The sequence below is a fragment of the Agelaius phoeniceus genome, chromosome 12 (genome assembly GCF_051311805.1).
Source record: "Agelaius phoeniceus isolate bAgePho1 chromosome 12, bAgePho1.hap1, whole genome shotgun sequence".
Taxonomy (NCBI): Eukaryota; Metazoa; Chordata; class Aves; order Passeriformes; family Icteridae; genus Agelaius; species Agelaius phoeniceus.
Window position 1 is genome coordinate 9,230,519 of NC_135276.1, and position 25,050 is coordinate 9,255,568.

The following is a 25,050-nucleotide window of genomic DNA, read 5'->3' on the forward strand; positions in this document are numbered from 1 at the left end:
TAAAGATGATTCTGTTAGCTCTTTAGTCTTTGAAGCTACAGCAGCCAGTGCAAATCCAGGGACTGACCCAAGGGAAGAGTAACATTAAAACCTGCTAGTTTTATAGAAATAGCTTCTAAAGATTTGATTTTCCCTAGAGAGTGGCTACATAATGTAAACACTGGGTATGTCTGAGGACAGTATATGAAGAATATTTTTCCTGGTTTTTTCAGGGGCAAGCTTTCTGCTAGATTAGTATAAGTAAATATCCATGTTTCTAATTGGTTCAGATAATTTAGGTAAATGGTGGTTTTTGAAGATTACTTACTGTGCAAGATTAGTCATATGAATAGAAATAATTGCCTATCTAGCCATCTCAGTAACCTCTGCTATTCTCTCCTTTTTATCTCACTTTACAAAGCAACTTCATCAGGCCATAATAAGCGTTACTCAAACAGAGCCTGTGAGCCTTGCTTTGAAGGGGCATATAAATGATGAAAGGAGAGAGAAGACAGGCAGGAAATAGAACTCAGTGAGGTTACAGATTCTTGCAGATTTTTCTTCCAAACTGTTATTCAGTAAAAAGGTTTCCCTTTCCCTCATGTCACAGAACCAGACTTCTGTGCTAGCTCTTCCTGGCTAATCCATGGCAGTTTCATCCTCATTTCTATTGAACTGGGGAGACATAAGATCAGGCTGACACAGGGCTTCCTCACAAAAAGATGCATTGGTTTTTTCCCCTGAACACAGCTCTCATTACAGAGAAACACAATCTAATTTCCACTTATACAATGGATGGGTCCCACAGTTCACAAAAATATATGGAGGGGAAAGGTGTCTTACAAACCTATCACTCCATCTTTGGTTCCTCAGAGTTTATCCCCAAATGCTATTTGTATTTTCTTTTCATATGTAATTCAATACAGCCTTCTCTAGGAGTGACATTTGTAACAGGGTGGCCTCTTTTGAGTCAAAGGTGCAATTCCTGGTGCAGTGTTGGGGCTCTCTGGGATCTTCTCTGAAAGATGACTCCTTATTGCAACTCATATTGATAGTCCTGAAAAATCTTTTCTGAATCACTGTTTTGAACGGTGTTTAGTATTAAATTTCCCGTTACCTGGTTATTTCATTAAATAGTTTTGTTCCATAATTAAGCAATGAGTTTGTTACTTTTCTCCATTCTGATCAACCAGGAAAACAAATTTTTTGTCTTGTTTTCCCATTCAGACATGTTCTGTTTTTATCTAAAAATGATGAGATTCCATCTTGTGTTTTTCTCTCCTGTATTAATCAGATCTAGTTTAATATTGGGAGATACTAAGTAATCCCTGTTTAGAAAGTTTTGTGTTCTGGAAATGCTGCTTTTGTCACTCCACTGCTATCAAATAGTAACAGGTTGGCTGCTTTTACCACTGGCTCTCCAGCATGCAGGGAACTGCTTCAAAAGAATCCAGAAAGGTCTGTTGGTTTTGTAGTTCTAAAACTCGTGCAGCTAAAACCAAAAGATTGATACAATTTGCCTTTTTGGGAAGAGGAAACCTAAAAATGGCAGCTGTAGAAACCTGTAGCAGAACTGTAGAAACAGTTAAATCAACAGAAAAAAAAGTGACCTGACATTTTTTCTCAGACTTCATGTGAATTTGTTTATGTAAAAGTTGGAAAAAGGAAGCATGCAAGGCACTCCTAGTAGACATGCTTTGTACCCTACCCCAAGTGTTTTAAATTATTCCCAAATTCTTAATTCTGAAGGACCATTTTTGTCTGAACTTAAAAAAAATTAAAAAGGTAGATAAAACAAGAGAAGGTGTTTGTAAAATTGGAATCCAAATTACTTGCTGACACAGAATTGTTTTACTACTCCTCCCAACTGGATTTTGATTCAGAAATCTGAGAGATTTTACAAAGCTAATAATTTGCTTTGATCCTGTGACTACATTTCCCTTGAATCAAGACAAAATCAATAGCAGAAAACAATATATGAGAGGCTGAAAAACCATTTTCCTATACTCTAAAAATGTAGCTCTCCATTGACAATTGGGGATATATTCTACAATCAGCTTATAGGATATCTCAAGGAAAAAAGTGCAGAAAAAACTTAGGAGGGTCTCTCAGTGGAACGTGTCTGTATGTGGTGTTGGGGATGACTCAGGTTCACTTTGTCCTTCCCCACCTTGTCATCAATTTTCTTCCCTTGAACTGACTGCTGGGAACAATTTTCTATTTGCTATTGATACATGTGAGTTAATCAACACCATTAATCTGCATTCCAGATAGCTGGAAATTGTCTTTGCTACCAGGACCATTTCTCTCTGCCCCTGGAAACCTGTGGATGGTGCTTGTGTGATCCCATCTATCATTACTGTTGGTTTTCCTAGAATAGAACAAAATTATCTTATCTTGTTTAGGAGATGGCTCGGTTTTCTGTGGGAAAGCACTGTTTAACTCTGCTGACTCCCTTGGGTTTAATCTGACCCAGATGATTTCCTAGAATTACCACAGACACATCTGGATCCACACTGAACAGTGCTCTAAACAATTTACAGGCTTTCAGTGAAGTCCCAGCAGACACTGCAACCTTAGCAATTGTGGGTTAACAAATCCTTCTCTAAGCTTCACAACCTCAGCAGTGAAACCCCAGTAGCAAAGAGGTTATTCTTTGCAGAAATAGCACCTAAGAATTTTCCAAAATTGCATCTAGCAGCATCTTTTGGGCACAGCTACCAGAGGAATATTTTAAAGATAAGATTTATTAAACATTAAATGGAATTAAGTCCATACAGTCCTTTGCTAATTATGCTTGGTCATCCCACTGTGCTGTAGAGAATACATTTTTCTTGCTACTCTTCATATATCTCTTGGGGGAAATATGTCATGATTCTGGTTGTTAACACTGATGCAAATAGCTGAATTCTTTTCCCTACTTTTTGACTTCAGATATTCTGAAGAGTAAGCAAAGAATTCATCAGTCTTTGAAGTCCTTAAAAAATTTCCATTGGAAATCCAGTTTGTGCCCTGAAACACACTAGAAATTAAGAAAATTATTCAATTTTTGAAAAACCATCTCATATTACTTGATACTCTACCAAATTAGATTTTCTCCAAAATCTATTTTCATTCTTTAACACTTTACCTTATGGTTGTTGTCTCCAAATACTTAGAGGGAGTTTCTAGCCTGAGGGGAAATGACTGTAGTACAAAAACCAGGGAAGAGTTTGTTTCTTTATCCTGTTTCCTCACCTTTTTTAATTCACTAATCTCTGTTAGAAGCTTAACAGAGTGGCTGGCAGAATGCAGCACTTTGTACAGTCAGCACGAACAAGAATGTTCAATTTATAAGGAAAAGAAATCAGATGCAGCAAATAAGGAACAAAACACAGAAACTCTAAACTTCTTCTTTTTAATGCTTATATTTTATCAGCTTCTTGGGTTTCATTCCCACATGATTTAATATTATTATAATTTCTAAAATATGTGATGCAATTTTTTACACTGTATTTTCATTATGTATCTTTCTTGCTTTCTTTGCCCATTCTGCCATTTTGACAGCGTTTCCTAAAGGCAAACGTGTGTAAAATTTGAAGCTGGCTGAAAGGATGACTTTCTTGAGACTGTCTTGAATACCAGACATTATATTCCTAATCATCTGCCAAAACTTGTGCAAAAGCATCTTCAAAGTTTTCACCAGAAATCTCTACCCAAGAAAAACTGAGTGGCTAAAAGTCTCAATTTTCCAGACATATATTCTGCCTTGTTTCTTCTGAAAATAGGATAAAAGGACTCTACAACCTATTTAAAAAATATTTTTCCTTTTTTTTTTTTTTGTTCCTAGATCAATCTTACTAGTTGCAGAACTGCCTCTGCTGTTATTTCTTGCAGAGGTCACGTGCTGCTTTTAATTACAACCTTATTCCCTTCTGAGGCCTGTGCAAGTATTACCCAGAGCAACATTTTAGCCTCTACATTTAGGCTGAGGCAAAAGCTAATCTTCCATGTCATAGTTTACTGTACTGGATTTATTAACACCTTCACAGTCTTCACCAGTATTTTTCAATTCTTTGGGTCAAATTAATCTTAAGTGAGGTCAAGGAAAATGAATTCTCAACCTACTGTCTAACTCTGCAACAGGCAGAATTCTAGTTCTAATTCTCTGGTATAAGATGAAAATACAGAGAGGTGTATCTACATCAGAAAAAAGTAGTGTTTGTAAATATTGATGGGCACAATAATTATCCATTAATGATAAGCAGTGAATAATCTGGAATAGACTCCAAAGAAAGGATCCCCAGGACCAGGAGCTGAGTCAGGGAAAAGACTTTACTGTGTTTTGTACAGTGAAGGATAAATCTGTGATTTCTAGTGAAAGTGCTCCAAATTGTTACCTCTTTGTTTCAGAATGTGGCTTGTTTTTATGTTATGTTTCATTAACTCTGTGAAATACGTGTAAAGTGCCAAGAAATTGATTCCTTCAGCCACGTTTATGTGGTGTCATTGATCTAAGTAGGAAACACATAAAGTGTCATTGATCTAAATGGGGGTCAGCTTGAAACATCCAAGGGGAGAGGATGGTATTTGAGCTCTGTAGGAGGGAAATACCCACCAGATTAATTCATTCACATTCATTTTCTAAGTGAGTCCCCAACTATTCTTGTGTATTCTGAGAACTGAGACTTGTCTATCTCAATAGCAAGGGAGCAGGGGCAAGAGAGTCTTGTATGCGTTGCTGTAGTGAGCATTAAATTAGCAAAGAGCCAACATAATATTAACTTTATTTAATTGAAATTTCCTTGTCTGTTTGCTCTACTGTATATATTTAGTTGTACAGTCTCTGGGTGCTGTGGTGTTTCCAGTATAATCACAACTTAATGACTGTGCATTTCATTCTCAGGCATCACTGATGAATTTTCATCAGCCTTTAGTAAAGTAAAGAAGAATTGGACTATTTCAAAACATTAAAGCAAATACTTAAATTTGTTCTGCTGTCTCCATATAGACTCTTTCAGGCATGGTAAGAGGTTAGATTCAGACTACAGATAACTTACAAAATAGCATATCATTGATGTGTATCACCAAATCCAGGACTGCTCAGGGAAGACAATGGAGAGGGCACAGATGAAAATGCAAATGGAAATCAAGGAGTCTGATGAATGGGAAAATGAGTGATTCAGCAAGTAGCACTCTACCAATACCCAGATGATATCAGAGAGTACTTTATAGATGAAAGTAGTTAAAATTAAATGAAATGCAAATTTAAGGTACTCGAAACTACAGGTAGGGAATTCCCTGAGTTTTTAACATATTCCAAACTAGGTGCTATGTGTAGACAATGCATGGCAATAAATCAGCTTTTCAACCCTGATCAGATGGCTGTGTAATGCAATTCTGTCTGAACCAATTCATCCTGTAGACTCATTTATTTCCACTTTCTATTGTATAGTACTGCTGTACAAAATTAAATCACTGCTGTATTGTGTCTAGAAGAGGGGATAATTTACTTGTGACTGAAAGAATATAGTGCCATCATAGCTCAGTTTTTTGTGGGAGTTTCATGAAGTAAAATCTATATCAGAATCAGGCTTGGCAGAGCCATGACTTTCTTGCATTTTGAAGGTGCAAGGTGTAGAATTACTGTGGGAAATGCTACACACCTAAAATTAATTGCTGTGTAGCAAAGCATTTTATGCTACTTGGCTGATCTTTAAACAAAAGTTAGCATTTCAAAAACACCTATTGAAGCCATTAGCTTTCTTATAGTGCATTCCAGTTCAATAACTTTAATGAAGAGAAGTGATACCTTCACATTAAAATTCTAACAAGGAAAATATTTTCTAGTCATCTCTGACTCCATAAGTTTGGTTTTCTTCACTGAGTTGGGTTAATTTAAAGGAAGAAGTGTCCATCATTCATATGCAATACCCTAACATAAACAAGGCCTAATTTATATCTTTCCAGAGGTCTCTCAGCCTGGGGATATTAGCAGGAGATGACTGGAAAGCACCTTCTGTTTTACTGTACATCCTGCTTTTAAAGTCAGAAAGCAGCACAAGAGTTGGTTCTGCATATGCATTAGTGCCTGTTATTGTCTCAGTGGGTAATTATTGTGGCAGAGTTTATTAACTGCTTCATTCTTGGAGTTCCACAGTCCCATGCACATTGCCCAGTTGGCAGAGGGGCTGCAGCAGCAGGCAGGGGTTAATTGGCTTCCATTGAAGCAGTTTATAGCTTGCTCTTGTCTTCATCCTTTAGCAGTACTGTAAACACTACTCTAAACTAAGATCTATTGGGACAATATTTTTTAAAGATGTTTAGTTTTCCACGGAACTGTATTTTATTTGTGTTGTTTCATTTTCTTCCCCCAAGATATCTAATGATGAAAAGGATAAGGTCATTTTTACTGATTCTCTTTTTCTTAAGGTGAAAGTATTACATTCTCTAGCACATTAAAGGGCAGATGTTGCTTTTTTTTTCAGAAAAATTTAGATGCACTTCAGTTTTTGGAATAGAAATTGCAGTGATTCAGTAGGTAGCTACATTTGTTTAGCCTACATAAACTATTGTGAAGAGATCTACAGGGAGAAGTATTATCCTTTTAAATGATTTTTAAATATCAAATTTTATTTCAGTTAATTCTAATGGTTTGCCTTTAATGTTTTACTACTATCACTGTTCAGTTTGTTTGAGCACTATGAAAGATTTAAATGAAAGTTTTATGTAATACACTTCTTTAGAATTCAGAGGATTTTATGGATTATTATTCATAACATCTGCCACTTGTGAAAAAAAAGCCTTAAAATGCTCCTTTAGTATACATTGAATGAATTAGATTCAATTTTATATTAAATAAGATTTGTTTTATTTTAGAAGTTGTGTTTGTGGGAAAGATCTGTTTGCTCTATAATAGATATGTCTTTTGTAAAAGATGTAAGAGTGGAAAAAGAATGCCAAATAGACATTTTAATATTAATGAATGCTTACTGATAACTAAAATGGATTAGGTAGATGTAGATCCTTCCCATTTTCCTGCTGTATAAAAATGATTTTTATAAAATAATTTCTTAAAAAGCAAAGCTTTGCTAGACTTTGAGATAGCCACAAGAGACAGATCTTAGAAGGTATTCTAAAGCCAGACATTTCAAGCTTAAGTCCTTTTTTATTTTTGACTACAGGAAACCCCCATTGTTCTGTTTTGTGCTTGACATTGAACTGGGCAGGTGTGTCCACATAAGGTGCAACAGGGAGGATTTGCATGCTGGCTTGCTGAAGTGACAGAATTGTGCAAAATAACTGCAGTGGTCTGGCAAGCTTCAGGAAGCAGGTGGATCTGAGGTACCTGTCTCCAAAATCACAATGCTGAAAATGCCTGCCTGCCTTCTGCCTAACCTGGGAGGAAAAGACAGGTTTTTTTCCTCTACAGTGTTATTCACCAGGCTCCTCTTTGGTACATCATGACATGCCTAGAATTGCCCCAGTCTTGATAGATCTGAGTGGTACAGCCTATAAATGGGCAAAATTGTGTTTCACTTTTATTTGTCTATATGTGACTATGGTATATGATGAATAGAAAGATTTGTATACGTGTATTGGATGGTATAAATTCACACACTAAAAAAAGATTATGATTTTTACTGAATACAGAAAGCCAATGCACAATAGTTCATTTTAGGAGGTTTAGAAATTCCTGCTGATGTCAAAAGTCCTTGTCAGTCATCTGGATGATACAGGTAAATAGACAAGACAGAATTGCAGATGATACTCAAAAGGGATGGGACATAACAAAATACCTCTGCATCAGTGCAGAAGGATCTGGAAAAATTCCAGAATCTGATTGACATAAACCTAATAAATATGAAGAAAGTGAAACACAAAAATTTGTACAGATATAGGTGAGAAACCTGTTGGCAAAGAGACAGCCAGCACTGCTGGGAAGGGTTTGGAGTGGTGCAAGACTGGCAAGAGCTGCCAGTGCCCTTAGCATGAATAAGGCAAATCCCCAGCAGGACATTATATATGTCTGCTCCCTCTGCTGAGGCTGCTCCCCCATACACTGCACCCAGTTCAGCCCTCCAGAGCTACAGGAAGGGTTGACAAACTGCAGTGGATCCAGTGGAGGGTGGCCCAGACCATGAGGGACTCAAAGCAGCAGCCCTCAGGTTGAGGGAGATGCCCTTGTTTAATCTGGCAAAGATTCTAAAGCTGCCTACAGCCACTTGAAGAGAAATTGCAAAGGTGATGGAGTCAATCTCTTCTCAATGGATTGCATAAAAAGGGACATTTTCATCAATTGTGGCTTGGGATATTTGAATCACACATAGAAGTGATGAGAATGTGCTTTCTATACTCCCATATCCCACAATCATTTCTTTTAATACCTTGAACACCTCAACCAGTTTCAATTGTCTTCAGCACAGAATGAGTTTAAAGCAGGTGGAATTTCCATAGTAAGTTACTCAGCTCCTCAGCTCGCTCCTGTGGTATCACTATTTAAGTCTCATGGGGGAGTATTCAGGTTTTCTTTTTTTACATTGTAGAGTGAATTAGACATAAGATATCAGCTTGGAATTCCCCAGGAAAGGAATTTCTGTCAGTTTTCCTAATAGGCTTTAAGCAGATTCAAAGAGGAGTTTAGTTTATGAGTTAATAGCACATGTTCTGACCTAGCAGACATTAACAGCTCTGTCTGAAGCATTTAAGTCAGTTGGGTCAATGATCACCTGATTAAAAATTCTCAGTATTTTTTTTTACATAATAGACTATCATATTCAATCAAGTAAACCATCCAAGAGTGTTTAGATTTGTAATTCAGAATGAGAAGAACTATTTTTCCTAGAATGTAGTGGAGTTATGTGGGAAATAAAACACTAATAGAATTGCCAGAATAATTTACCATTGTATGACATGAAAGTGGCTTAAATCTCTGCTGGCAGATGAGCACACAGAGTAATGGTTCAAAGGGATCATTACTACTTAATCTTGACACGTTCTGCTGGAAGAGTGAGGTATAATTCTTCAAAATGAGACATTTATATTTCCTCAACTCTTTCTCTGCTTCCTTTCTATGGCATATATCAAATGACAAGGTTCATATTGAAATGAAATTTGTTCAAATCAGTTAGTGAATTAGTGGAAGAATGACCATAAAGTAGTTATTTAAACTTTACTCAAATAATGAAAAGCATTTCAAATCACAGTTATCATTGTTATCATCACTGCCTTGAAAATCAATAGTAAATAACACACTTCTTGTTTTTATTCTAAACATTTATATTTTATTTATATGTTTACAGGTGCAGTCAGATAGCAGTCCCCAACACAGTTCCATATCCTAATTCTCTGTTGTATTGTTTTCTTTTTGTCCATAAGTTGTGGAACACAACTTAATTGTTGCTATTTTTAGTTTACCAAATTAACCTTCTTCAGCAAGAACACCTGCAGAAGGAGTCCCTGGAAAGCATATGAAACTTTTTTAAAACTTTTTTAAACATTTGTGCTTAATATGCGACAGGTAGTTAGAAAAACTCCATAACAATCCATAAATTATTAAAAATTATGAAAACAAATTTTTAAATTACTAGTATTTTGGCTGCCAGTTTGTGCCCAAGGGACAGGAGAAAAGCAACACTTTCCAGCTGTTCTGAGTATATGCTTACTATATTATGCTTAATATATCTTCCTGGAATTATTTTGAACAGCGTGATCAAGATGTTTTTGTTTTAATTGTGGAAGTCATTATGTGGCCAAGCCTGTTGCCTGGATTACTCAGTACCCCATTAACAAAACCCAAGGTTTGATGAAGATGTTTAAGATAATTGTACATCATTAAGCACCTCAGAGTTGTATCTCTTGTTATGTGCTCCTAAAGAGCCAGCACTCTCTTGCAAAGCCCTAAAATTATTATTGAACTTTTCTAGGTAATGAAAGTTATTGAGCCATTTTCAGTTAATGAAAAGCACTGAATGATGAATCATTAGGATATTTAAATGTACTCATATGTGAAACTCCAGAGCTACTCAATGTTTTAAATTAAATTAATTTGGTTTTTGGTATTGATTAGTAAAGGTGGTTTGCAAGAAGATTGTTGAATGGATGGATCTCCCAACATTTTGGTAATAATGGACATTGTCTTGCACTAAAAGGAGATGATGGTACTTAATGACAACTTCCAAAATAACTTTTGCCATGGAATTCTCTGTTAGTTCATTGATCATTTTGTGACAGGGACTGTTTGAAATTCTATGCCTCACAACAGGTCTTCCTCTGTAACAGGACTGACCCTGTTACATTTGAGAGGACACAAGTTGTTATTTTAAAGTCTATGTGTAAGATGGAAACAGTGAATGTAAGGTTTTTAATTCACAGAGATGCCTTTTATAGCTTGTCCTATAGTAGAATTAGGTTAGAATTTATTGAATCAATCCAAAGATTTAGAATTGTAGAACAGAGAAAGAGAATTACTCTGGCAATATCAGTCTATGATGAGACTATGCACAAGGGAGAGAGGTACACTCAGCATGAGTTAAGGGTTACTAGAAATAAGCCTTTAGTGTGAAATTCAGGACTGCACTAAGTACCAACACAGACATTTCACATGGACCAATTAAGGACCATTTAAGACTATTTCATTAAGTGTCTCTTAAATATAAAACTTGACTAGCTCCCATCTTAAAGGTGACCAAAAAAGATAGTAGAAATGGTTTTCTTTTAAATTACCTTCTGACCAGGAAAAATCTTGCTGAGAAGCTTAAAACCAATCTATAGTAACAGAAGGTTAAGAGGTATTCTGTGCTTTCACAAGTCCCTAGCTTATTTGTAATTAGGAGATGCACTGAATTTTGCCCTGCAAGGCTGCAGTCCCTCATAGAACAGCTTGTGAATTAAGGAAGAGTACTAATTGTTTGTGTGATCATTAATTAGCCATCCTGCCTTTCCATATCACCATTTAACTCCATTAAGCTTAATGTTTATACATATACTGTATTAATGATCTCACATACAGCTAGCAGTGGAATACACAGTGATTAGTGAAGCAATAATCACATGCAGCATTATAAATTTCATCAGTAGTAATGCTAATTCCATAAATTAGCAGCATTAGAATAGAAACTGGATCACAACTGGAGATGTATTTTTAGAGATTATAAATTATTACTAGACAAAATTATTTCCAGAGGAATGAAACCCCAGGAAAATAGCACTGTGTCTTTGTGGGGTACTCTTTAACTAAGAAAGAAACAGGGGGGAAAAAAATCAAAACACCCCCCCCCCCCCCGAAAAAAAAAAAAAAAAACATAAAAACCAGAAAAAAACCCTAAAAACCCAAACAGCAAAAAGAGCTGAGTTTCTAGTGAGAACAGTAGAACAGTATAATACCTAGAAATCTGAAAGTTTGCATTTCATGACATCCTGATGATATGACAGTGATCATTTTCAAGAGCTGTGTTTCTATTTTTTATAAGAGTTACTCAAAATTTTGGTCAAGACAACTGATGTATAGACTGACTGTGAATGCTCATATAAAGGTGACAGAGCCCATGAGATGTACAGTAAGATTTACTTACATACCATCTCAAAGACTATGAAGATTCAGAAGTTATGAAATGACACTCCTCTGGATCATTTACCACTTCATACCATGGAGATTCTCATCCTAAAATGGTTTTTTTTTTGAAGAATAGGAAGTAGCAGGAACAGTGATTGGGGTATATTCTGCTTTTTTTTTTTTTTTTTTTTTTTTTTGCAGCTCAGTGCAATAAATGCATCATGACATTAAGGACCAACGAACTTAGAACAAATGAAAGAAATTTTTTTTATGCAGAAAATAATTAGCCCATGGGAATTTCCGTGGCAGATAACCTGTCTGTATGCAATGGGGCTGGGTAATGTGTTTGCTAATCTTATTTGTGGCTGTGATAATGCAGATGATCAAATCTATTGTGTCAGAGAAATATGATGGAAAGGGAACACTCCTTTCTTTTTCCTACTGTCATTTCAGATATTTTATGGGTATATAAAGAAGGCACATAAAGTATGAGAGGAGCTGTAGAACAGAAGATGGACCCATTATGACAAATTCTCTATTACTTGCTCTGTGAATACCCAGTCCAGAATAGCCATTGTTGCCAAACTGCAGAAAATATTTCGATTGTAAGAGTTGGTATGGACAAGCAAAGCTGATAAATGTTAGAGCTAAAATAAAACTATGGAGCAGAACTAAGTGACCCAATAACAATATCTTACAACTTTGTTATTCATGACACCTGATTTATACTGCTGTAGTTCCCACTGATTTCAATGGTTCTTTGTGATTTACATTACTAAAAATGACAGTGAGATCAATTCTTGCACAAATAGGCATTTTCAGCAGAGATTTTTCTGTCTCGATGCTATGTTGCACAGGTTTAAGCACTATTTTCTCTTTTGTCACTTTTTGGTCAAGACATATTCTCTGTAAAAGGTTTGGGAAGAGATCTGTCACATTAATACTTTCTAACTGAAGGCATCATTTGCCAGAGCCTATATTCAGTGTCACACTCTTTAAAAGAATTGCTCTTGGCAACACAGCCTAATGGTATTACAAATCCTGTCACAATATCAATAGTGAAGTGGGAAGAGAGTTAGAAATATTAGGATGGTGCTCCATAGTCATAGAGCTTGGCAAAGAATAATCTGACTCTTCTCTTGCTCAGACCAATGAAATGTCAATCTCAACAATCCTGATTTTTAGTCTGTTTGGGAGACCACTGGAATCAATCTTCACCTGTCCAAGGGGAACAAAGACTTCCAATTTAAGTGCTCCACAGTTTTCTAAATAAGAAACTTGAGCTTGGTGTGAAAATGGATCAGTAGCATCATTGTTGTTTCCAATTTACCAAGGAATTAAATTGCCTTAGCAAAATATTCTTTTGGATAAATTGTAAAGCAAGACCATATAATCCAGCAGACTCCATATGGGATTTTGTACATCTAGTACAATTTGTCAGAAAGCCACTTAAGAGAACATCAAAGCAATGTGAAATTTGACCATTTCAGACTACTGACTGTAGGCTGTCACTCATAATGCCCCACCAGATAATTGGATAAGTCACAACAGAATTAAGTATTTATTTGGTTCTTTCTGCACATTTCTGAACACTAAGAGAATTTCCAAGACAGCAAAATCTAGAAAGTTTACAGAATTTCTTAGAATTACATGAATGCATTCAGAGGGTGTATATACCATTACAGATGAAAACCTCTTAGTCTTACTAAAACCAAATGTATTCAGTATAACAAACTTGATTATGTATGTCAGAAGAATTTTTAGTGATTTCAATGAATTATTTTATATAATTAGTTTGACTTTAATTTTAAGTATTAGAAAAAGTGCAAGATCTTTGTGAAAATAATTGGCTGTTATTATCCACTCTGATGCCACCTTGATCGGTCAAGAATTTCTATGCATTGCTGATATTGCAGAAAGCCAGTAGGAACAAGTAAGCATACCTAAAATGGAAGAAACCTTAATATATTCAAAACATTCAGTAGTTTCTGATTTTTAAAATCAATTTAAATAAACTGTTTTAAATGTTTACCAGGGAAAAAAGTAAAAGCATTGATAAGCTCATCCCTTACAAAACTGTTGTATTGTGCAGATGCAATTAGTTTTCCTTCTGTAAAACCATCAGAAAATTCAATGGCTCCCTAAGGTATATTTAAATATTCTTTGATGAATTTTCTTGTGTCATGCTTAATTGTGCATGTGTCACACAACTCCAAAGAATGCTACAGTGGGAGCAATTACTTCTCCTATATAACTGTAATATGGTTTCATATATAGCATGAATAATTTACATATATTGGATTTGAGCAGGAACAACCATATTTAATGCAGTCCTTCAGTGAAAAGATTCTTGTCAGTCATCTACTCCTGGGCAGATTGTTACCTACAAAGCAAGAATCCATTCTGCATGTAAGGCAAAGAGAGTGTCTTTTGTTAGTGTAGTGTGCTCAAGTGAATCAGGAAGATTCAAACCAATTCAAGTATTTTTCTATTTTTAAACACCCTGAGTTCTATGTGTCCATATATCAACCAGTCCCTAAGTCAGGAAGCAAATAGAGTCTTGTGTTGAATGCAGAGAATGTTCCTGCCAAGGCTGGGCAGCATTCCTGGCAGTGGGAGTTCCTCATTACAGCTCACCTGGTGTCACTGCTCCTACCTCAAAAGCATCCCTTCTCCTCAGAGCCTTCACATGATTATCACTGTTCTATCTTTCTTCCTTCCCCCACCCCATGTGTTATGTCAGCATTGCAAGCCTGGCTAGGAGCACACAGAACTGGCATTGCTGCATCCTCTTGATTTTAGGCACCTGGAAAAGAAAGGAATTTTACCTGTTCCTTGAAGGGTATACAAAGGAAAATCAGTAATCTTCACCAGTTACTATTTTATGTTTGAATCTGTGACCTGTGGGTATGGAAATGATAATTACTGCTTGCTTTTACAGGAGGGGTGGGATTCTGGCACCCCTGGGATTTGCTCTCCAGACTGGAGTGGCCACAGGCCATTTCCCCAGGCTGCACTCTCTGCTGCTCTCTATGGTGTCTCTTCCATCCCACCATTATCTCCTGTGCCCTTTTCTGCTCCCAGTTCAGTCTCATTTTGTTCAGCTGTCAGGATGCACAGGCTTCTCTTGCAGCACCTCAGTGACCACTCAGCCCCTCTCTCTCCTGCATTCTACTGCCCATTCCAGTTCCTCTCAATCCTGTCTTCTGTGTCTCAGCAACAGCTCTGCCAGGATCTCTCTGGAATCAAATGGGGCAGTTTCTATTCTGTTCCTGGAAACAGCTGAACTTTCAGAAACGTTTTTTACATTTTTTTTCTGATGTTTTCTAAAGTCAGCCTGAGAATCTTGGAAATTTCCTAGAGGTTTTAAATCTAAATGCATCCTTTTTCTTAAAGCTATGAGCAACTGAGCATATGACTTTGTGACTGTAATACTCACAAACCTTAACAGAAGACAACCTTTTAGCCTTGCCTTTTCAACTGTGCCATATAACATTTTTGACTCATTGTGCCTTGTTATGCTGTTAATTCACAAGATGTGATTTCACTGAAATAGCCTCTTCTTGCTCTCATGAAAATTAGTGACAATATCACTGCTAGCTGTTTTTTGCTGTGTTTTAAAAATATTCAAACAGATCATTGATATCAACACCCAGGTGTTGTACCTCTAAGTTTAAACAAAGCCTTGTAGACCAAGAGAATGTGTGACTGGAGGACTGAGCAGAAATAGCACTTTTTATTACTAAAATACTTTTTTTTTTTTTTTTAATAGGAGGGAGGAAGTAAGTTCTTTGATGCTGATTCTATTTTTATTTAATTTTTAGGGCCATCTAACGTGACTAGAAAGTTTGAAGTTTCATGTTGACACTGTACATTATGATTTAATGACCTAGACTTATTTACACATAAATGAGTTTTTTAATGGTCTAATTAACAAAATGCATCAGTTTGCCTCTTTAAATTAAGCAACTCTAAGGTAGTATCTTTTAGTAATTTTTAATGTTTAATAAAATATGAAAGTCTCCCATTATTTTAAGTGAGTACTTTCCCAACAAACTGTTTCCTTGTAACATGCTGCTGCTGCTGCTGCTTCAAAATATTGGACTTTACTTTTAGACTACATTTTAAAATAGGATCAATTATTTTAATTTAAAATCCAGAGGAATTTGATATTTTGGATAGGAAAAAAAAGTTAAACTAAAGGTTTACATCTTGATAAGCTCCTGTACTGAGTTTACTCCTGGCTCCCAGGAACTGCTCCTTTTAGGAGAGGGTTCTGTTTTTCTGTTGAACTGCAGAAGGTCCAGTGAGTGAAATTAGAGGTAAGTTTGCTTCTCAGCACTAAGAATGTTCTCTGCTTCTCTCAGCTGCTCAGTCAGACTTGATCCATGGTGGACTAAGTCCAGTTCTAGGAGTTTGGTTTTATTAGGAGATTTAATTATGACATACTTCTGATTGTTAAGCATTCTTTCCAGCTGTGTTATCTAGAAATCAATTTACGTCAGAAAGAGACAATGTGTTAATTTTCTGCATTTTATTATCTCTTGTCTGGAGGCTTCCAATACCTTGTAAAGATAAATTCTACCCCTTTTTAAAGAGCAGGAAGCTAGGATATAGAATGAATCAAGACTTGCCCAAGATCACAGAGAAAACTGAGCAATAGATCCCTTAATTCTTAGCTGATTCTTAATATTGTGATGCAGGCCAACATTTCTGATGTGCAATAGTGATAAGGGGCAAACTTCAGGTACAAGGGGACCCCCACTGGCTTCTGTGGGGCTGCTTGTATGAATGAAGCTGAGCATTCAGGGAAGGTATTTGCAGGATTAAGGCTCTACATACGGTGGAGAATTGAGCTCTATATGTACTTTAAATAGATTCCCAGTCCTTTGTGCTTCCCATTGTCCAGTGTTGTCTCTCACTCTGAAATAGGGCATATCAGACAGGCAGGAGAGCTGAGCAGACGACTGGAAGGGAGAAGGCTGTCTGCTATGAATTAAAAAATCTAAAGGCTGACCCCCCAAATCATAGGCTTCAGTTTCAATAACTTCCATGGCTTTGATATCAGCGCTGTGATTCTATTTTGGTTTGTCTTCTGATTTTTGAACTCCTGGGGTTGGCTACACTGACATCATCTCTAAATTTGGTGGGGAGAGAGAAAGGCAAGCATTGTTAGGGTGAAGGAGCCGGCGCAGCAGCAGCTGCTGATTTGCTCAGTCAACACAGTCTATTTTATCACACGGCTTGAGATCGAAGGTTTCTCAACTATATTTTTAGCACCTTAAGTAAAAGCTTGTTTGTTTTTTGACTGAGGTGATTATACCCTTGATGAGGCGCTACTGCTTGTTCTGCAAAATAATAAAGACTGTTAATCTTATGATAGACTCAGGGGTAAAAACAAGCATCACTCTAACCTCTATTATATTAGATTCATAGTCAGAATGTCCAAAAAAGAGACCTGCATCTTTTAAATCATTATCATCTCTGCTTTGTTGTGCACTGCATTGCTTACAAAAGAAAAGAAAAAAGTTACCAGAGTGTCCTATTAGTGCTGGGGAGCTATGCAATGTAAGTAAATAACAGCACAGAACATCAGCAAGATCAGAACAGGGAATGTCTGTTTACGAGCTGTACCTCAGGAATATTTTTAGTCTGTATCCCTTAGAGAGAGGATTTGCAGCAAGAAACACAGTATGTTCAGGGAGTTCACTGTCACCTAAATAGCCCCTGCACTGGAGACCATGGAGTGTTGCAGACCATAATTAATCATTCAGTTTACTGTCTGTGGTAGGTCAGTGATGTGGTGACAGCCCAGTGAACCTGGGCAGCTTGTGAGCTCTCTCCCAGTGAGCTGCTCTGAGGCAGCTCTGCAGGAGCCTGGGCAGCAGGGCTGTGCCTGTGCTCACACAGCACCATCACAGGCACAGGGACAGCATCACAGCATCACAGGCACAGGGACAGCACCAGGCTCTGCCTGGGCTCATCCCCCTGATGGGAGCAGTGGGACCACACTGCAACTCTGCTTGCAGTGCCAGGGGATTTGGAAATATCACTACAACTCTGATTGTGTTATGCACACAGGCACCTGGAGAAACAGGAACAGAGGGGAAATCCTGGCTCCCTGCAGAGTCTGTAGGAGTTCTCATGTTACTTCAGCTGGTTCAGGATTATACCCCTCAATGCTTTCACTGACTTGGGGTTTCCCACCTCCATATGGATCCATCCCACAGCTGGGATCATCACATCCTATTCATTGCATTTTTTATTCTTCATCCAAGTTGTTTTGCAACTGTTATAAATGGAAGAATAAATCTGTGGCAATGTCTTGTCTGTTTAGATAGAAAGGAACAAGGACTGCCTTTTACTGTCTGTTGCTATAGTGCCTAGCACAATAGGGGCCTGGGTCTTCATTGGAATCAGTGCAGGATCCTCATTGTAGGAAGAAATGTTCCTGAGGAGATAGAAAAATACAAGAGCTACTCTGTAATGCAGTCATGTGCTGTAATGGCATAAAATAATTTGACATCAGCCTGGTTCCATTCTGTGTGGCATCATACCCTGCTCTGCAAAAACTTCTCCAGTACTAAAAATAATCCTTCATATGGCATTGATGCTCTTGCAGTATTACAGGTGATTTTAGAGAGCCCCAGAGCTCCCAGTCCCATACACAGATCCCATACTCTAACCTGGGACTAAATTTGTTGAAAGGCAGCTACACTGGGGATGAAATGCAGATAATATTTAACAGTACAAGGGCTGCAAGACAGAATGGGAGCTAAAAAAATGTGCTCTGTTAATATGAGGTGGATTTAAATAGGCAAGAAATTATCTGCCAGGATGTAATTTGGCAAGAAGACCAAACTTAATTCTCTCATGTCATCCAAAATGTGTCATGTCCATCTGAATAATGTCCTCCCAAATGGAAATAGGCAGAAACTTTCCAGTAACACTACTTCATTAGAAAATGCTGAGTTACTGAGATCAAAAATATATCACAGGAAATTCTGTGGGTCTCTGAGTTTTTATGTTGGGTTTTGTATGGCCTTCCTCCAGCTCCAGGGCACTGAGCCGGCTTCCTGAAGCTCAGCTAGGAGCTCACATATCTTCCAGGTATCTTTGGTAGAGTAGGAAACCTTGAATTTCTGAGATCACTGATCCAAGTTGGGGCTCCTGAAGCTTTGACTCCTTTCTTCAAAAAACTTGGATACCTTAATTCCTACCCCATGCCCTGGAAGTGGAGGTGGAAACCTGGAAGCCCTAGGAAAGCCTCCCCAGTTCATTCTTTTTCTCCTCCAGCAGTGGTCACTGTAAATTCCAAGATTGCTGGTTCAAGTGAATGTCCATATTTCTGAGGTTCCTACTCTGTTGGTAGGTGAGAGACGAGCAATCCCTAGAACCCAGAGGCTTTCAGTTCTGCTGCCTTCATAAGGGTTCCTGTTTCAAGGTTCATCCAAGATTTTTACCATTTCAGATATTTCCTTTCTTTTTTCAGACAAAATTATCAGCAATAAAACTATCTCTTTTTTCTAATGTAAAATTTTCAGAATTTTAATTCCATTGCAAAATTTGAGAATCTACTTTATTTTTATTTTGAGGATCTATTTTATTCTCATTCAAAACAAAAATGTGGAGCAGAAATCTTGAATTTGGGTGCAAGAACTGTCTGAGGAATTACTCAGTGCCTGCTCCTTGGACCACATGCTCTGTGCTGAATTGGTAGCATCACTCCAAGCCTGCCTGCCTGGGGATTTGCCATCTGAGCTTGTTTGAGTGAGTCATTCTCAGCCTGTGAGATGTGGCATATCCTGACTGGAAGGTTTGGCACTTAATTCTTGGTGCTGTATTGTTTAGACTAGAGCCATTAAATGTTCTATAACCTTCAGGTATCTTGTTTTTCAGCCATGACTTTTGCAGTGTCAGGCTGTGTTGAAGCACAGGAACAGTATGTTCAGTCATGGTGTGTGCAGAGTTCAAAGCTTTGTGACTGTTACACAAAACCTCCCTGTGCTTTCAGAGCTATAATCCTTCCTCTTGACAGAATCATTAAAAATAGCTGTGGATGTTAAACATGCTCCCTGCAACCCATAACAACAACATTTCATTGCATCAGAGTTAATAGCTGTGCAAGGACTGAGCACTACTGCCTCGTGCTGTGTGGCAAAGTGTTTGCAGGATCAGGATTGGAGAGAGCTCAGGCCAGGGCTGGATTGGAAGGACTGGAAGCTGTAAATAACCAGAATCAGAAAATTCAGAAAAGGATAGTGAAGTGCCTTATTCAAGGCAGTGCAATGGAATTTCCTCACCAACTGTTTTGCCAAAATTATATTAAAAAACAGATAATCTGGGAATTATTCCAGCAGATCATGCACAGAGACATCAAAAAAGAAATGGTGCTGGCATCATTTTATGTATAACGAGTGAGATGTCAGCACTGTGCAGTGATTTCAGCACACTGGTGCCTAACAAGAGAGGAAAGGTGTATGCTGGGGGAAAGAGCGAGAAGAAAGAAAAGTTTCAGACAGTATTTGTTTAAAGAAAGAAATCCATCATATGGCTTTTTTAAATGAGGATAGAACTACTCTCTCCAGCTGCATACAAATGGGAGAGCAGCTCACATATTAAAATGGATCTGGGACTTTCAAGTACTTCCCTCAATATGCAGAAAATTATACTGGATGTCGACAGCTCTTCTCCACAGAGAAGACAGCTGTGGGGGTCCTTTTATTAGACAGCATAAAAAAAGTCCTAAAGTGAAGTTTTGCCAAGTAAATAGGCAACTATTCGATAAAACAATCAAGTGCTGTTTTTATTTTGCTATTCAGTGTGGAGTTTGTTACATTTCCTGCAAATAATACAGAAAACAAATCCCTTTTTAGGACTGTGGGAAGTACTCACATATGACAAATGGTGATTGGTACACAAATGTGCTGAGCTGGTAATGTCTGTGTTCTCTAGAGCCCATGAATCATCTGCCAGTGCCAGTGTGATGTTAAAGTAGATAAAAATATTTTCCTTTTCCATTCTGAAACAGAACCGGGGAACCTTCTTGATAATTAGAGATTATGCCCTGTGAAACCACAAACCCTGTCCAAAGTCAGGGAACTCTTCCCAGTTCCAGTTCAACTCTTCCAGTGTGAACTGCACATGTCACCCTTATTCTCACACGGGTACCCCTGGAGAGAGCCAAGGCCTGGATTCAGGCACTCAGAATTTCACTTCCCCTGAAACTGCCTCACCTCCATCTCTCCATGGCTGGCACCAGTGTAGCCCTAAAGGCAAACTCACTTTGTGGAAGTCCTTTTGCTCAGGAATGGCTTCCTGCATATCCCTCCCAGCTGATGGTGAAAAAGCCCATCCTAAAGTACTTCAGGGATTATTTGAGTCTTCTGCAAGAACAGAGGGAAAGCTGTTAAGAAAAAAAATTAGTTTATGCTGTTGAAAGTGATGGTTATATCTTTCACAAAATATTTATGATTCTTGTATGAGCATCTGGGACACAAAACAGTTAATATGCAAACAACAGAGCTAACTGGGATATTACAGAACATCAGCAAACATATACAGTATAAATTTGACAAGAGAGATAAAAATCAGCCTGGCAGCTTTTAATTTCCATTTCCACTCAAAAGGCAACTTCCCAGAAACAGCTGCACTATTCCCATGCTTTACCTCTCTCAGATTCAAGAAGGGCCTTTGCATTTCAGGGTAGGAATGCTTCCTCCCTGAAACTTCATATATTAGCTCTCTTGGGTTTTCCTCTCTTAATTGCTTTCAATCAGAGCAGAGGTTTCTTTGTTGTTTGTTTTTTTGTGTTTGCTTGCAGAGCTACAATTAAATACCAATTACAATTTGGATAGGTGACAATGCAATGCCATTCCTGTTTAACTGTCTTTTTCAAGTCTTGATAACATATGTTTTAATCATAGTGACTGTTAACACATAGAAAACCACATGCAACAAATACAGATGCTATTATTCAGTTTAAAATGATTGCCATTTAAGAAAAACAAAAGGACTGATGGAATTGATATACTGAGAGAGTTTTGTAAATCTCTGCAAAGGCACAGGAATACTTTGCATAGGGCATTGTGAGATATGTCTGCAGCTAGTTATTCTTTAAAAATCCTTACACAGGTTCAAAAATTCATCCCATTTTATGTCTTTATAATGTGTACTTTGTTCTTCATTTTCTATAGTGGTAGAAATGAAAGGCTAAAATCATCTCCATGGCTTGTCATTTCACAGGTTATTGCACTGTCTCATCCTTCAGCTTTTTGCCACAAAGACCCTTTGAAGCTTGCCCGGTTCTCTCTAACTGACTTTTGTATCTGACCTCCACCAGCACTTAAATGAGGGATATTTGCTAACTTAAGTAGTCAGTATTGTATTTTCTGTCAAATTTCTCTAAACCTCTTTTCCCATGTCTACACAGGGCCCAGATCCTCACCCATAGCACAGCAAGGTGCAGAATGCAGCTGCTCTTCCCTGACTCCCCTTCCTCTGCTCCTCTCCTGTATCCACAGAGCTGATCAAGGTGAGACAGTTTATTGCCACTTCATTGACTTGTGCTACATTCCCACTGGGATTTCAGTGCCACCTGGGGCTTCTCAGTGCTAGAATGACATGAATGTTTCATAAAGTAAATTTAGAGAAGGAAGGGAGGCAGGTAGGAGTCAGGTTGCTCAGAAATGTTGAATAATGGGACTGGAAGGAATGCTGCAGGTCCCTGTGAGCCAAAATTCCACTTTGATGTCTCTATTCTGTCATTACTCGAGGCACTCCACGGTTGTTAGTTCTGGTGGGTGTTGCACAGTAAAGATACATTAGAGTAATTATATGGTAATGGCAGAAGATCATGAGTTAAAGATGCTGTGAATTCCTGTATACACATCTGAAATTGTTTGGAGCTGATGCAGGAGGTGTATCCACATGGAATTTGATAGCACTGATATTGTAATTAAAGCTGAGGAGAGAGATGAGGTTTGCACTTATTTCTTCCTGCTACCTGTGAATATTAATTAGCTCATGAAGCCACCTGACCTTAGCAATAATCAGCTCTGTTACATAGAGCAGAAGAGAAAATGTGAACTGCCCTCTAAATATTTATTAAGAAAGCCAAGATGAAAAGAGCCTGGTTGTTGTAGAGAAGAGAGGTTCCTGGAAGCCAAGTTGCCTTCTCTGTGGTGGAAGGAGATCAAAATTTTTCCAGTTTCCTCTGCTTTGTGGAGGACAAGGACAATTCTATCACCACAAAGGTGACAGAAACACGCCTGGTTTGGCACACAAATGAGTAAGAGAATGTCAGGTCTGCAGAGATTTCTCTGAGACTTTCTGTATTCCTGCTTGCCTTCCTACCTGCATGGGCTGTATGGAGAAGTGACTCCAGAAGGCAAAAAATGTAAGCCTGAGCCCAAGCCTGGACTAACATATGTCTTTTTGAGGGTTTCACATCACCCTCAGAGAGAAAGGAAATTATTTCATTATCTATGAGATGGGATGAAAAGGCACATTGGGAAACCCTGCATTTTTGTATTGGAGAAAGCCCTGAGAATTAAACTAAATAAAACTAAAATTCTAGTCCCACATCTTAGACTGCCTGGCAAAGTAATCCTTTTCTTCATTCCCACTAGGTAGTGTAGTCTGGGCTTTGGAGATACCCAGAAAATTGGGATCAGGGCGAAATTTGAGTGTCTGTTTTTTACAGATGCCAAGTACAAGCCGTGGAGAAAAGGAAGATTATACCTGCAGCATAACGAGGTAGCCCTGTTTCTTTCCTTGTTAGGACCTGGTCTTGTTTGCTGCAGTCAGGAGCAGCCTTCCTAATGGTTTCCTGGTAAGGCTCATTATTGAGTTCATATTTTTGTTCTTCTCACATCTCCCTCATCTCCTCTCAAAGTCCCCTCCCCAGTCATGAGCATTGGATCGCCTGTGATACACAGACTTTGGAGTCTGTGTGGAGGGCCAGGCTGTGTTAAAAACGAGGTGTGTTCTTCATCTCCTCAGGCTGCCTGGAAAGTAATTCTCTGAAGAGGTGGAAGAGCACGATGCTGCTGTGCACTGGTGTCTGGCTGCTGCCCTGCTGGAGCTCCATGAGCAACAACAGCACGGCAAGTCCTCTTTCTTCTTTCCTGACAGCACCACAGTACCTGGATCTTAATCAGTCAGTGTCAGACAGTGTCACAGCTCTGAGCGCTGCTCCAAGCAAAGCACAGCACAGATGCCTCCCTGCTGCTGTAGCTTAGGTTACCATTACCAGCCTGAGCTGCCTGATGTAACACTCCTGTGCTCCAGACAGGCTGAAACCCTCTCAAGTGTTGGCACCAACACGTGTTCAGATCAAGGCACCTCTAGCCCTGGGCGTGGTGGTTTCTGTGCTCCCGTGGCTCTGCCAGAGGCACCACGGCTGCACTGCTGGTGACAGCACAGGTGGGAAGCAGAGCTGCTGGGCCAGGGGGTCATGAAAGGAAGAATGGTTGCTGTGGTCACTGGTATCATCTTAGTCATACATGTTATAGGGAAGGATGAATTTGTGCATATTTCATAGGAAAACATTACATGCCTCTTTGGCTATCTGGTTTGTAACTTTTGACTGGCATGGTTTAAATCAGAAAGGATGGAGGGGATGCCTATCTAACATGAAATGGTGACATAATATTTTTAGCAGAAACAATCAAATAGCTGACTAGAGGGAATAATTGTAGCTCCATCAAAGTTAGAGTGGTTTACTGTTTCCAGCAGTGAGTCTGGCATCAAAGGGAATCCTAAACCTGAAATCCTTGGAAAGAAGTGGGTTATCAGCAAATACAAATTGATTCATGTAGAGAACAAAGACAACATTTTGTGAGTGGGACAGCCTGGCTTTTCACAGCTCTGTGACAGCTTTCCCTTCCTGGAGCATGGAGTGGTTAAGCTTGGCCTTTCACCATGTTATCACATTTTCCTCAAGGCCCTGTACCTTCAAGGTAGGAATAAATAAAGCTTCATTTAAAAAAGTATTACATAAATCACATCTGTTCAAAGGGTCCTGCTGGGGTTGTTTTTAAGTTCTGTGAGTGAGTTAAATCTGTGGTGTTAATACACACATGGGTGAACTGGGCTCACCCATGAGCACTGAATGAATATTCACAGCAGCTTTAGTAAAAGTGTGGTGCTTAAACATTTTACAGAATAAGAGGCACCAATGATAAACTTCAGCAACTGGAATTTCTGTTTGTTGGTTCCCATTTCATGGGCCCTGCTGAAGCTGCATAGGCCTTTTGTTGTGTGTGGAAAAGAAACAATTATTTGGAGCTACCCTGCTAGTAACAGCACAGAAGGGAGGCAGAGCTGCTGCCACAGAGCTGATGAAAGGAAAAGATCGTTGTTGTGGCTGATATAATTCTAGTTGCACATGTTACAGAGAACAAAGAAAGTAAGTTCAGTAAGTGTGGAAATACAGGGTGATGACAGCTTTACACTGGGTGCTCCAGCTTGGCTGGGTCAGTCCTCAAACAGAGGATCTTGTGTGAAGAGCAGGGTGTTTGGGGAGTCAGATTTAT